Genomic DNA, 13,970 nt, shown 5'->3' with positions numbered 1-13,970 from the left:
ATGACACTTCCATCTTATGGGCTGGGAGCGCCTTCAAGACCATAACCTCGTCCCCTACTTTGAAGGAAAGCTCTCTGGCATGTTTATTATACCGAACTTTTTGCTCTTCCTGAGCATCTTTTAGGTTTTGTCTAGCAAGGACTAAAGAGTTTTGGAGGGTGTTTAGTAGGTTGTTTACAAAGTCCAGAATGTTAGTTCCTGGAGAAGGCGTAAACCCCTCCCATTGCTGCTTCACCAACTGTAATGGCCTCTTAACCTCGCAATCATACACAAGTTCAAATGGTGAAAACCCCAAACTGGGATGTGGTACAGCCCTGTAGGCAAAGAGCAACTGGTGCAACACTAGGTCTCAATCAGTGGAGTGCTCATTTAGGAATTTATGTACCAAAGTTCCGTTAAACTTATCCACCAGGCCACTTGTTTGATGGAGGTAAGGGGTGGCAACCAAGTGGTTCACCTCATGAGCTTCCCAAAGGCAGGATATTAGTTCCAGAATCTGTAAGGATGTCGGAGGGCCAACCTACCCTGACAAAAATGTTTGTTAATGCCTGGCACACACTTTTAGCCCTGGTATTGCTTAGAGCTACTGCTTCCAGCCACCGGATGGCAAAATCCATGAAAGATCCTGTTACCTGCCTGTCTGTAGCCAGCCCCTGAAGCTAAGTGGGACAACAGCCCTGCACAGGGGAGAGATGGCTCACGCTGGCAACCAAATCCGTGGGCTCGCTCCCTACTCTCACTGGGACACGGGTGCTGGGGGTGGTCAGACCCCCCAGTCAAGGTCCTCTAGCAAAGAGTCATCTGAATGGGGGGGGTTCCCAAAGAGGTTAGGGGACATGATCAGCTAACTGCAGTGGTGCTGGTGGGGGATGGACTAAAGAACTGACCAGACAATGCCCTGGCCCTTGCCTTTGGCTGAGGTCAGGGAGGGCCACAGGGCTTGGCACTAGCAATCCATCCAGCAGGTGGCGTGTAACAAATTTCATGAAAATTTCAAAAAAGATGGGCTCGTGACAATTAGAAACAAAGAGAGAGTCATTACTGGTAAGCACTAATGACAAATTGTTCATGGAAAAGGTCACCTCTGAAGCTATTAGGATACTGTCCAGATAACTTGGAGGAGCTCAGATCCTGACTATTCCCAACCAAGCAAGCCGCATACTGATCACGGCTATTTCCAAATTTCCTGGGAAAAAGAAAAATCTTCATTTTTCGAGTTATTACGATTCTATCCTGAGCATCTGGGGTAGATGAGGGTGTGAAAATTACAGACAAATCAAAACACAACAGATCAGAATCTGTATTTCTAAAGTAAGTTGGAGTCTCTCTGTAAGCACCTGGGGAAAATCGGCTAGTGAAAAATTACAATTAAAATTAACGTGATACTGGGGAGAACTTGTGGGCTATTTCTCAGGGACTTGCCAGCTGAAAGCCATTAGCCATTAGTGCTGACTATTTGGAAGCACTGGGACAGGGAAAAAAACTATAAAGATGTGAAACTCGTTCTAATCACTGCGGGTGACATAGTTCTTGAAAAGTCTCAATTCGAATTGTGTTAGGATGCTGTTCCTATCATTTCAACACGATTAGTTTGTGAAAAGAAGATGCAAAGACATTCATCACTGAATTGAGCATGTCAGAAATGTTTCATGAAAGCTACATCTCCCATCCCTTAGGATTAGGTTCTGATCAGTTGGAAGAGACCAGAGCATGAAAATTATTTTTAAAAAGCAAATCGCATATCTGATAGGTGCTTGTGAGACCTTTCTGATGGAATCTTTGACTTAAAGCTATTGGGATAGATCATTGATAGTTTGGGAGCGCTCGGATAGTGAAAAAAAAAAACCCAAGAAATAAATCACAGCTCATGTCTCACAATTGCAGTTGACGCTTTACTCGAAGGACGTCGATTTCAGAGCACTTAGATGCCGTCCTGAGCTTTACAGGCAGCCCGATTCATGAAAGTTTCAAAGAACGCAAAACTTATTACTGATCAGTGCTTGTGACAACTGTTTCTGGAAATCTGCATGGTTAAGCAATTAAGCTCTGTTCCTGGTTATTATTATTATTGGAAGAGATGGGCTCGTGACAATTATCAACAGCGAGAAAGGCATTACTATTCAGGTCGGGTGACAAGGTTCTCATGGCATCTTCATCTTAAAGCATTTAGGATACAGTCCTGAGCATTTGGAAGAGATCGGCCCATGAAAATTACAAAGAAAGCAAAACTCATTACTGATCATGGCGAGTGACATTTTTCTTGGGGGAAACGCTCAGGTTTAAATCAGGCTGCTGTCTTGAGCATTACGGGACTGTCGGTGTGTGACAATTGCAGCGAAAACAAAACTCATTACTGAGCAGAAGCGGCACTTCTAAAAGAATTTGGATTACGTCGAACACCTGGGGGGAAAAAATCGGCTAGTGAAATTTACAATCAAAAAGAAAGTCATAACTGGTCAGAAATTTCTCAGGGAATCAACTTCTTAAAGCCATTAGGCTACAGTGCTGATTATTTGGAAGAGAGTGGTGCTTGAAAATTACAATCAAAGGAACAAAAATCATTATTGATCATTGCTTAGAAAAGTTTGTCATGGACCCTTCATTTTAAAGCAGTTAGGAGACTATCCTGATCATCTGAAAGAGCTCAACCCATGAAAATTACCAAAAAAGCCAATCTCCTTACTGAGCACTGCGGGTGACAGATTTCTCTGAGAGGCTCAGTTTCAAATCAGCTGCTGTCCCAAACATTGGGGTTTGTCAGAAATGACAAGCAAAGCAAAACATAACTTATCCTTGCATGTGATGAATTTCTCATTGATTCTCCAGCTTAAAACTTTTCGGATACTATGCAGGACTACATGGACTCTCCATGAATGTAAAACCATTAGGAAACTGGCCTAATAACTTGGAGGAAATGGGATGGCGAATTAGACCCAACCAAGTAAACTGCATTCCTGATCAGTGCTTGTGAAGCATTTCTCATTGATTCTCCATCTTAAAGCCTTTTGGATAACTATTTAGAGAAACTCGGAGATCGAAGAGTACCAAACAAAAAAAAAATCATGTCTGGAAAAAGTTTCTCACGGAACCTTCATTTTTAAGCAGTTCGAAATCTGTTAGCATTAGGGGGGTAAATCGGTTGTGAACAGTAACTAACCAGAATGTTTTACTGCTCCCCGCTTGTGACAATTGTCTAATTGAATCATCATTTCAAATCCATTAGAAAGGTGCATTCAGCAATAAGGGTAGATGGTGTCTTGAACATTACAAACAAAGCAAAATTAATTCCGGTTCAGTGCAGTTCCTGTTGGGAAGTTCACTTGGAGCTAGGCTTAGAACTAGGCTTTGAACTAGGGATAGGGTTCCTATAGGTATAGTTTCCAAGGCTTTGTGTGGGTAGAGGACCCCACTCTAGGTTTAAGTTTAGATTGGCTAGGCAAATTGAAGTAAGCCTTGGAATTCCTGTGGGCAGCGCTCAGCACCCTAGGGAATGGGTTCCTATATTTAGGGCTCTGTTCCGTAGGGTTACCCTATCTAAGGGTAAGCCATATGGTGTTAGGGTTCTTACGCGTAGGGCTTCCCCCCCACTTGCCCCAGGCTTAGGAGTCCTACGTGTAAGGACTTAAGAGAGAAGGCCCCAGCTACCTGTTTACTTGGGACAGAAAACAAAGGACGAGGGGAGCTGTTGGGGCCTGTGATCTTGGATGCCCAGCCGGAAAGCGCAGGGTCTCTGGACTATGGGGAGAGAGCACGCAGGGCCTACCTGCAGGCAGGGGAGACTTAGATGTACTTTGCTGAGGGAGGCCAGGCCTGAGGGTGCTGAGAATTTCCTATGCTGTATTTAGATGCTCAATAAACCTTCTGTTTTATGTCGGTGCCGGTCTAAAGACTAGGGTTGTATTATTCCCTCTGTGAGTGGCGATCCCGAGGACCAGAGCGAGTGGCCTCCTTGAGGGGGCCCAGAGGGAGAGACAAGCGTGATAAGGCTCTGCGAGCTGCGGTTCCAGGAGGTGGAGGGCCTGAAGCCCCCAAGAGACAGAGTGGACCCCTGAGAAGGGCTGTCACAGTGAGGGGGTTCCCCCTAGGGATCGTACAGGGCCAAGACTGGGCATGACCAGTGAGTCTGTGATACCGTCGCAGCAGAAGAGTACAGGATGCACCCTGTAGACCATTGGCTGCGTGTGCAGGCACTTTGCAGTGAGCGACTGCCAGTGATAAAAGGGACCCAGCATGGAAATGGCCTATAAGCAGCTGCGGAAGAGGGCCCTGGCACGTCTCTGCATGGAGAGAGGGCTAAGCATGGGGAGGCTCACTCAGGAACAGCTGACTGACGGCTGGTAGAGCATGACCAGTCTGTGGCCAAAGTTCAGATCCCAGCGGAGGTTCTGGATTGCCTGGAGAGTCTGGGAGTAGCTGGAGGCACTTGGGGTAAGTACACAGCCACCCGTGCCCTACTACAGCTCTCAAACCCATCCACCACAGCCCCACCACAGCCCCCTGTGCCCTAACACAGCCCTCAAACTCGTCCCCCACAGCACCACCACAGCTTTCCATCCCCTGCTATAGCAGTGCAACCTGCCCCCACAGCCCCACAACAGCTCTCCCATGCCCTGCCACATCCTTCTAACCCACCCACCACAGCTCCTGCGATAGCACTCAAATGCATCCCCCACAGCCCCAACACAGCCCCCCGTTCACTGCCACAGCCGTCAAACCCACCCACCACAGCCCCCTGCCATAGCGCTCAAAGCCACCTCCACAGTCCCCAGTGCCCTGCCACAGTGTTCAGATCTATCCCTCATGGCCCCATCACATTCCCCCATTCCCTGTCACAGCGCTCAAACCCATCCCCAACAGCCCCCGTGCCCTGCCACAGCTCTCAAACCGATCCCCAACGTGAGCCCCACTGACACCAGTGGGGATGGCATAGCCATGCCCTGCAGCAGGGGATGCTTGGCGGAGTCGGGGGAGCTCCAGCCTCCCCTGATGATGTTGGGGTGGTGGGGGCTGACTGCCACGGGGCCCTGAGGTTGATGGGGCTGAGGGTGTCTCTGGTGCAGGAAGTGAAACCGGATATTATAAGGATAACAGAAACATGGTGGAATAGTAGTCATGACTGGAGTACGAATATTGAAGGTTATGTGCTGTTTAGGAAAGACAGAAATAAAGGCAAAGGTGGTGGAGTAGCATTGTACATCAATGAGGAGGTTAACTGTAAAGAAATAAGAAGTGATGGAATGGACAAGACAGAGTCTGTCTGGGCAAAAATCACACTGGGAAAGAAAGCTACTAGAGCCTCCCCTGAGATAGTGCTTGGGGTGTGCTACAGACCGCCGGGATTTGATTTGGAGATGGATAGAGACCTCTTTAATGTTTGTAATGAAGTAAACACTAATGGGAAATGTGTGATCGTGGGAGACTTTAACTTCCCAGATATAGACTGGAGGACAAGTGCTAGCAAGAATAATAGGGCTCAGATTTTTCTGGATGTGATAGCTGATGGATTCCTTCACCAAGTAGTTGAAGAACCGACAAGAGGGGATGCCATTTTACATTTGGTTTTGGTGAGTAGTGAGGACCTCATAGAAGAAATGGTTGTAGGGGACAACCTTGGTTCGAGTGATCATGAGCTAATTCAGTTCAAACTAGATGGAAGGATAAACAAAAATAGATCTGGGACTAGGGTTTTTTATTTCAAAAGGGCTAACTTTAAAGAATTAAGGAAATTAGTTAGGGAAGTGGATTGGACTGAAGAACTTGTGGATCTAAATGCAGAGGAGGCCTGGAATTACTTTAAGTTGCAGCTGCAGAAACTATCAGAAGCCTGCATCCCAAGAAAGGGGAAAAAAAACCATAGGCAGGAGTTGTAGACCAAGCTGGATGAGCAAGCATCTCAGAGAGGTGATTAAAAAAAGCAGAAAGCCTACAAGGAATGGAAGAAGGGTGGGATTAGCAAGGAAAGCTACCTTAGTGAGGTCAGAACATGTAGGGATAAAGTGAGAAAGGCTAAAAGCCAAGTAGAGTTGAACCTTGCAAAGGGAATTAAAACCAATAGTAAAAGGTTCTATAGCCATATAAATAAGAAGAAAACAAAGAAAGAAGAAGTGGGACTGCTAAACACTGAGGATGGAAAGGAGGTTAAGGATAACCTAGGCATGGCCCAATATCTAATAAGTACTTTGCCTCAGTCTTTAATAAGGCTAATGAGGAGCTTAGGGGCAATGGAAGGATGACAAATGGGAATGAGGATATGGAGGTGGATATTACCACATCTGAGGTAGAAGCCATACTTGAACAGCTTAATGGGACAAAATAGGAGGGCCCAGACAATCTTCATCAGAGAATATTAAAGGAACAGGCGCATGAAACTGCAAGCCCGTTAGCGAGAATTTTTAATGAATCAGTAAACTCAGGGGTTGTACCGTATGACTGGAGAATTGCTAACATAGTTCCTATCTTTAAGAAAGGGAGAAAGAGTGATCCGAGTAACTATAGGCCTGTTAGTTTGACATCTGTAGTATGTAAGGTCTTGGAAAAAATTTTGAAGGAGAAAGTAGTTAAGTACATTGAGGTCAATGGTAATTGGGACAAATTACAACATGTTTTTACTAAAGGTAGATCGTGCCAAACCAACCTGATCTCCTTCTTTGAGAAGGTGACAGATTATTTAGACAAAGGAAATGCGGTAGACCTAATTTACCTTGATTTCAGTAAGGCATTTGACATGGTTCCACATGCGGAATTATTAGTCAAATTGGAAAAGATGGGGATCAATATGAAAATTGAAAGGTGGATAAGGAACTGGTTAAAGGGGTGACTACAATGGGTCGTACTGAAGGGTGAACTGTCAGGCCGGAAGGAGGTTACTAGTGGAGTTCCTCAAGGATCGGTTTTGGGACCAATCTTATTTAACCTTTTTATTACTGACCTTGGCACAAAAAGCGGGAATGTGCTACTAAAGTTTGCGGATGACACGAAGCTGGGGGGTATTGCTAACATGGAGAAGGACCGGGATATCATACAGGAAGATCTGGATGACCTTGTAAACTGGAGTAATAGTAACAGGATGAAATTTAATAGTGAAAAGTGCAAGGTCATGCACTTAGGGATTAATAAAAAGAACTTTAGATATACATTAGGGACACATCAGTTGGAAGCAACAGAGGAGGAGAAGGACCTTGGGGTATTGGTAGATCACAGGATGACTATGAGCCGCCAATGTGATATGGCCATTAAAAAAGCTAATGCGGTTTTAAGATGCATCAGGCGAGGTATTTCCAGCAAAGATAAGGAGGTGTTAGTACCGTTATATAAGGCACTGGTGAGACCCCACCTGGAATACTGTGTGCAGTTCTGGTCTCCCATCTTTAAGAAGGATAAATTGAAACTGGAACAGGTTCAGAGACGGGCTACTAGGATGATCCGAGGAATAGAAAACCTGCCTCATGAAAGGAGACTAAAAGAGCTTGGCTTGTTTAGCCTAGCCAAAAGAAGGCTGAGGGGGGATATGCCTGCTCTTTATAAATATATCAGAGGGATTAATATTAGGGAGGGTGAGGGATTATTTAAACTTAGTACCAATGTAGACACAAGAACAAATGGGTATAAACTGGACACTAGGAAGTTTAGACTTGAAATTAGACGAAGGTTTCTAACCATTAGAGGAGTGAAGTTCTGGAACAACCTTCCAAGGGGAGTAGTGGGGGCAAAAGACATATCTGGCTTTAAGACTAAGCTTGATAATTTTATGGAAGGGATGGTATGAAGGGATAGCTTAATTTTGGCAATTGATCTTTGATTATCAGCAGATAAGTATGCCGAGTGGTTGGTGATGGGATGTTGGATGGGATGGGATCTGAGTTACTGCAGAGAATTCTTTTCTGAGTGCTGGCTGGTGAGTCTTGCCCACATGCTCAGGGTTTAGCTGATCACCATATTTGGGGTCAGGAAGGAATTTTCCTCCAGGGCAGATTGGCAGAGGCCCTGGAGATTTTTCACCTTCCTCTAAAGCGTGGGGCAGGGGTCACTTGTTGGCAGATGCTCTGTAGCTTGAGATCTTCAAACCACAATTTGAAGACTTCAATAACTCAGATGTAGGCTAAGGGCTTGTTATAGAAGTGGATGCATAGGGTTCTGTGGCCCGTTTTGTGCAGGGGATCAAACTAGATAATCACATTGGCCTTTTCTGATCCTAGAATCTATGAGTCTATGGGGTTTTGGAACCCATGTCCCATGTTTAGCAAGTACCACCCAACTGAGGTTGAGTCATCTCTGTCACAAAGCAGTCCCACAGCTCCCCATTCACACAATCAGGGTGACAAACTTTTTTTTTCTCTGCCCCAATAACAAAGAAATTGGTGATCCCTGAGCTGTTAAAATAACCATCCCAGTCTGCTGTGGGCTTATGCTAAGTGGGGGGTGGATGCCAATGCAAATCTTTCCACACTCTTTGAAATTCTTGAAATTCTTTCCACACTCCCTACAATTCACCACCAGATGTCAGGGTAGCGCTCATCCTGACTCTGCTTACACAAGCAAAACAAAAGCATTTGGGGTTAGCAGAGAGGAGTCCACAAGCCAAGAGGAATAAAAGAAATAACCCTAGTCGCATCTTCCTAGACATTCATTGATTTACTTACATATTTGGGGTTTCAGATCAGTAGGGTTGAGATGATTTAATATTTTTTTTCATACCTGGCTTAAGCTTCTCATAGCAAAATTGCTGCCCTGTTCCCCTCTACCCCAGAGAACAAAGAGGAAGTTTTTTTCCCCATTTAAAAATGTTCTAGCCTTCCTATTGGCTCTTTTTGGTGAGGTGACCACTCCCTTTCCTTTACCTGGAGGACTTTTTTAACCCATTACAGGTAAAGCACACAGAGAACAGCCACCAACAGGGACGTTATAGCTAACCGGCTGGCTTGGTGTCGTTAAAAGGAAGCCACACCCTCTTCATTTATCACACCTGCCATAGCTGACCCGCCACATTTCTCCAAACCATATCACAGTGCTCAAATCAATCCCCCACAGCTCCACCACAGACCCCTGACCTCGCCATAGACCCCAACCCCATCCCCCACAGCCCCCCATTCCCTGCCACAGCACTCAAACCTATCCACCGCAGCCCCATCACAGCTGCCTTGTTCCCTGTCATAGCTCTCAAACCCATCCCCAATGTGAGCCCCACTGACACCAGTGGGGATGGCACAGCTATGCCCTGCAGCAGGGGATGCTGGGCGGAGTTGGGGGAGCTCCAGCCTCCCCTGATGATGTTGGGGTGGTGGGGGCTGACTGCCACGGGGCCCTGAGGCTGATGGGCTGAGGGTGTCTCTGGGAGGGGTAGGGTGAGGTCCTCGCTGCCATGGGGTTCCTTACAAAGAAGGGGGAAACATGGAGCTTTCTCTGTCCACTGCATCCCCCAAGCAGCAGAAGGGATTATACTTTCTCCTTCCCTCCCTGGTGAAGAGACCCTCAGTGCCCACCTGGAGTGGGTGGAGGAGGAAGAGGATGTGTCACCTGAACAAGCCACCATCAGGGTCATAGAGCAGCAGCTCCAGGGCAGAGATGAGGTACAAAAATCCCTCAGCTGCACTGCTACCGAGTCTGTCCTGCCTCTTGTTCTATCCCCACCCAGGCGGCAGGGGAGGGGGGAGGTCTTGTACCAGGGAATCCCTCACCCCCAATGGGGGGACACATCTCCTCTGGTATCTGGCACCCCAAAGTGAGGGTGTTTGTCCCACACAGGCCAAGGTGTCCGCTCCCTGTAGACACTGTCCAAGTTACAACCCCTGTCTGTGCAGGGCAACACTGGTTTTGGGAACGGGGAGGCTTTCCCTGTCCAACCCCATGGAGGTCCTGAGCCCTGGAGCTGGTTTGGGTTGGGTAGGGAGGTCCCTATGTAACAGGCTCTCCCTCTCTGCCCCCACCCCACTCCTACTTGGTGGAGGACAGGGCCAAACAGCTCCGCTTCCTCCAAGCTGTCCCGAGTCTGTGTTTTTTGGCACAGAATCAGGTGAGACACTCTGGAGCCCCACTTTTCAAAAGCGGCCCTCGTGGAGAGCATTGCGGTGAGTGGGACCCCATGCCCAGCCCCTAAGGTGAGGGAGCCAGACATGGGAGGAAGAGTAGGTGGGGCCAGATGGGGAAGCAGAGGACAGGGGTTCCTGAGGCTGAGGGTTGGAGAGCAGGGAAGGAGATAATTGTGACACTGATCGGGAGCTGGCAGTGTGGGGATTGTAAGCCCAGAGGGAGGGCAGGGAGGAATTGGATGGGAGAGGTGGAAGGAAGTTTGATGGATGGGCTTCTCTTCTCCAATTAACGCAGTGACTATGATACAGGTACACAAATGTCACAGTACTTCATCCCTTTTGAGTCATCACTACAAGCAGGTGAGATCTACCAGGGAAGTCCTCTGCCAGGTGGCCAAGCACTTTCTGCAGGAAGCATCATGCCACACACTGGCTTACATCCTCTTTGGGCAACTCCTGTTAACAGAAAACAGCTCTAGGAACCTGATGGCAACTTGCTGTGCCCTAGTTTGAAGTCCAGTACCCCATTCTTGTTTGGGGACAGTTCCTTCGTCAGCTGTCAAGGGGTTCATCTTTCTTGCCAAGCAAGGCCTCTCTCTCATCAGAAGTGTGAGGTCGTCTCTTCTGATAGCCAAGGAACTGGAAGGAGATCATCACATCAAGAGACAGAACCCCCAGGCTGCCAATCAGCCAGGGGAGGTGATGAATGATGTAGTTGCCTTCAGCTTGCCCTGTTTCTGGGTTCTTTGTAAGCACACTTATTCCATACAGCGAGTTCCCCAGCATCACCAAAGCGAAAAGATAGTATGACACCCCTGGGTAGACTTCCTCTTGAAATTAGTGTAGATCTGGGGCACTCGGGAGAACAGATACAACAAGGAGGAGATAGAGCCAACAGTGAAGCCAGTGATTTCCTTCTTGGTGAAAGGCTCACATCCAGCTGCGTCCACTGTGGCAGACAGAAGACTCCCCCCTTTAAATGTCACCGTTTCATCTGTGGAGCCAGCTTTGCCCAGCAAGGATGTTGCTGACCCACCCTTCCCAGAAAAACAAAGGCAAAGGCATTCCCCAAGTTTGATGAATGGGAGGAATGGGGGGCCAGTTGGTTGGGGGTGGGGATGGGGCAGGTGACACTGGCTGTTTCTGCAGAGCACTTTGGGCTCTTCCCTGGGAAGTACCTGTGGGTCTGTGGGGCCTGAGTCTCACACACGGTTTTGTTTCCTTGGGGTCTCCCAGGAGCTGATTGAAAATCTCCCCATGGTGTCCGAGCCAAGCTCCATTGTGTCCAGTTCCATGGCCGCGGTTTACAATCTCAGGTAACAGGACCCTCCCATCCAACTGCCCTAACCCTGGTGCTGATTGGGCCCAGAGCCGGGAGTCACAGATCCTTCTCCGGTTAAGTTACCCCCAGCTGTGGCTGTTTGCATCCCCCAGCAGAGGAGGCGGGAACGTCCCCTCTTTCCTGAATGGGCGGTTGATTTCACTCCAGTAACGCTAGAGTGGCCACACGGAAGGGATCACCGCGAGGGGGGTGTCATATCCATGGCAGTGCCAGTGCCACTTTAGTGCTACAAAGCGTAACAGAGGCTCCTCTCTCCTGCCAGCAAACTGAAGCTGCCGCTTGCCCTGGAGCTGGAATCTTGCCTCCTGCGGGCTCTTCTATACAGAATCTTCACCATGGGCACTGGGAACGACACCACCCACTTTCGGGTAGGTCCTGATCCTACTTCTCTGTCCCAGGAGCAGGAGCAGGCTCTGGTCCCTGCTCCCTCGGTTTGATGGAGCTGCTGAGAATAGGGGAGGAGTGAGCAGAGCTGGGAACAGGCCCAGGACAGCAGGGTGCTCCTCTCCTCTGCACTGCTGCCCCCTACAGGGCAGCCAGAGCAGCAAACCAAAAAGAAAAAAGAAAAAAAACCTGCAGGGGCTGCCGAAGCAGCGAATGCCACCCCTTGGAACCCGCAGCCCCAAGCACGAGCTTGCTTGGCTGGTGCCTGGAGCCGGCCCTGGCAGGGAGGGCCCCTTCCCTCCAGGGGGGATTGTGTTACCCCTCCGTGGCTGATCCCAGACTTTCCTCCTCTCCTCATTCTCTGATCTGCTGCCTGGACTCTCCTGAGGATCCTACCTCCCACTCATTACAGTTTGGCTGTTCCGTAGTCTGCTGGGTGCCAGGCCCTGCACAGAGAACTGCTAAGAGCAAGGATTGAAGAGGCCAGCAGGCATCCAGCCATGAGCTCTTGCTAAGTGTCCCTGCAGTGATGTCAATGGGAGAGGCCAGGATGTGCCTTTTGAGTCTTGCCAGGGCTCCTGGAGAACCCGCCTAATTGTCCCCTGACTGACGTAGCCCCATGTCCCATGACTGATGGGTGCTCCCTCTGCTTGCAGGCTCTGTGCAAGAGCTATTTACAGAGCCTGAACACCATGCTAAGGGGCCTGCTGACAGAGACCCCCCACCTTGGACAAGCTGCAGCACCTCTTGGAGATGAATAGAATGGGATGGTCTAGGGTGGACTTTCCCCTTAGCTCCGTGGGAGGGCTGCAAAGGAGAGACTAGATGAGCCATATTTCCATTCATAGAATCATAGAATCTCAGGGTTAGAAGGGAACTCAGAAGGTCATCTAGTCCAATCCCCTGCTCAAAGCAGGACCAATCCCCAGACAGATTTTTTACCCCAGTTCCCTAAGTGGCCCCCTCAAGGGCTGTACTCACAACCCTGGGTTTAGCAGGCCAATGCTCAAACCACTGAGCTATCTCTCCCTCCAGCTTGGACCCAGCCAGCCACGCTTTCCCGGAGCTGTCAGTGCAGGGGGAAGGAGCGGGGACTGTCAGCCAGAGCTCTGCAAGGTTGCATTAAGCACTAACAGTGAAAAACAGGCCTGGTTGGGGACTGAGAGACTGAAACCCCTGTGAGATGCACAATATGGGCCTCTGAGAAAAGTATTTGGCTCCTTTCTAGGGAGACCCTGAGATACAGGAGGAGCCTCAGGGAATCAGCTCTTCTCTCTCTCTGGGACACTGGAGTTCCTGGAGTGATTGTCCTCATGGCTGTTCCATCCATGCTACCAAGGCTTTTGCAGCTGGGGTTTGGGGGTCAAGGGCGTGTGCCTTGATCCTGACATGCTGTTCATGGATCAGGGATTCAGAGCAAATAGACCATCCCCGAGACTGAACATTGTCCCAGCCTGGAGAGACAATGAGCTTGTGCCCAGCAAGACGTGGGCAGTGTCATGAACTCCCTTTTTAAATCAGCTATTCTTCCACCCTGAGCACAAAGTCTTAGCCCCATAGGGAGGGGAAGAGGCTCGTTTGTAGAGCATGTATGCCTTCCCGCTGACCCTCCCCTGCCTCCTTCTCCCGCAGCACATCCATTTCAGGCTCCTCTCCCAAAAGACCCAGGAGAGAGCCAGGGCCATACAGAGCAGTGCTGCCCTGCTCAAATTCGCCACCTCCCTGCCTGGATTTGACTAAGTGACCTTTGACTCCAGCATCCTGCAGAGTCAGGGCTTGAGTCAAGTTCCTCATCCCCTGGCTAATTGGTCCCCCCTGGGTCCGTAAGGGACTGCATTCCATAGGCCACTGGCTGGCAGATTTGTGCCTGGCCTTGGGGATCTTGTTATTCTGGAGCAGTTAGGCAGCGAGTGCTCATCGAGGGCTGTCAAGGTGTTTTTTCCCCACTCTGAACTTTAGGGTACAGATGTGGGGACCTGCATGGACACTCTAAGCTCAATTACTAGCTTAGATCTGGTAACCCTGCCATCACCCAGAATTTCAGTGTCTGGGGCACTCTCTGTTTCCCCCAAAACTTCCCTCCCCCCTCAGGTTGCCTTGAGGGACTTCACCAATTCCCTGGAGAACACAGAGCCAAACCTCTTGGATCTTAAAACAAGGAGAAATTAACCACCCCCTCCTTTCCCCCCACCAATCCCTGGTGAGTCCAGATCCAATCT

General features: G+C 48.9%; 1 pseudogene; it reads right to left on the bottom strand.

Annotated features, from left to right (window-relative positions):
* Positions 1–10,577: 10,577 nt before the first annotated feature.
* On the bottom strand, positions 10,578–13,392 carry LOC127058550 (lysosomal amino acid transporter 1 homolog; annotated as a pseudogene).
* Between the last annotated feature and the right edge of the window lie 578 nt (positions 13,393–13,970).

The sequence above is a fragment of the Gopherus flavomarginatus genome, chromosome 9 (genome assembly GCF_025201925.1).
Source record: "Gopherus flavomarginatus isolate rGopFla2 chromosome 9, rGopFla2.mat.asm, whole genome shotgun sequence".
Classification (NCBI taxonomy): Eukaryota; Metazoa; Chordata; order Testudines; family Testudinidae; genus Gopherus; species Gopherus flavomarginatus.
This window is presented reverse-complemented; position numbering and strand designations above follow the sequence as displayed.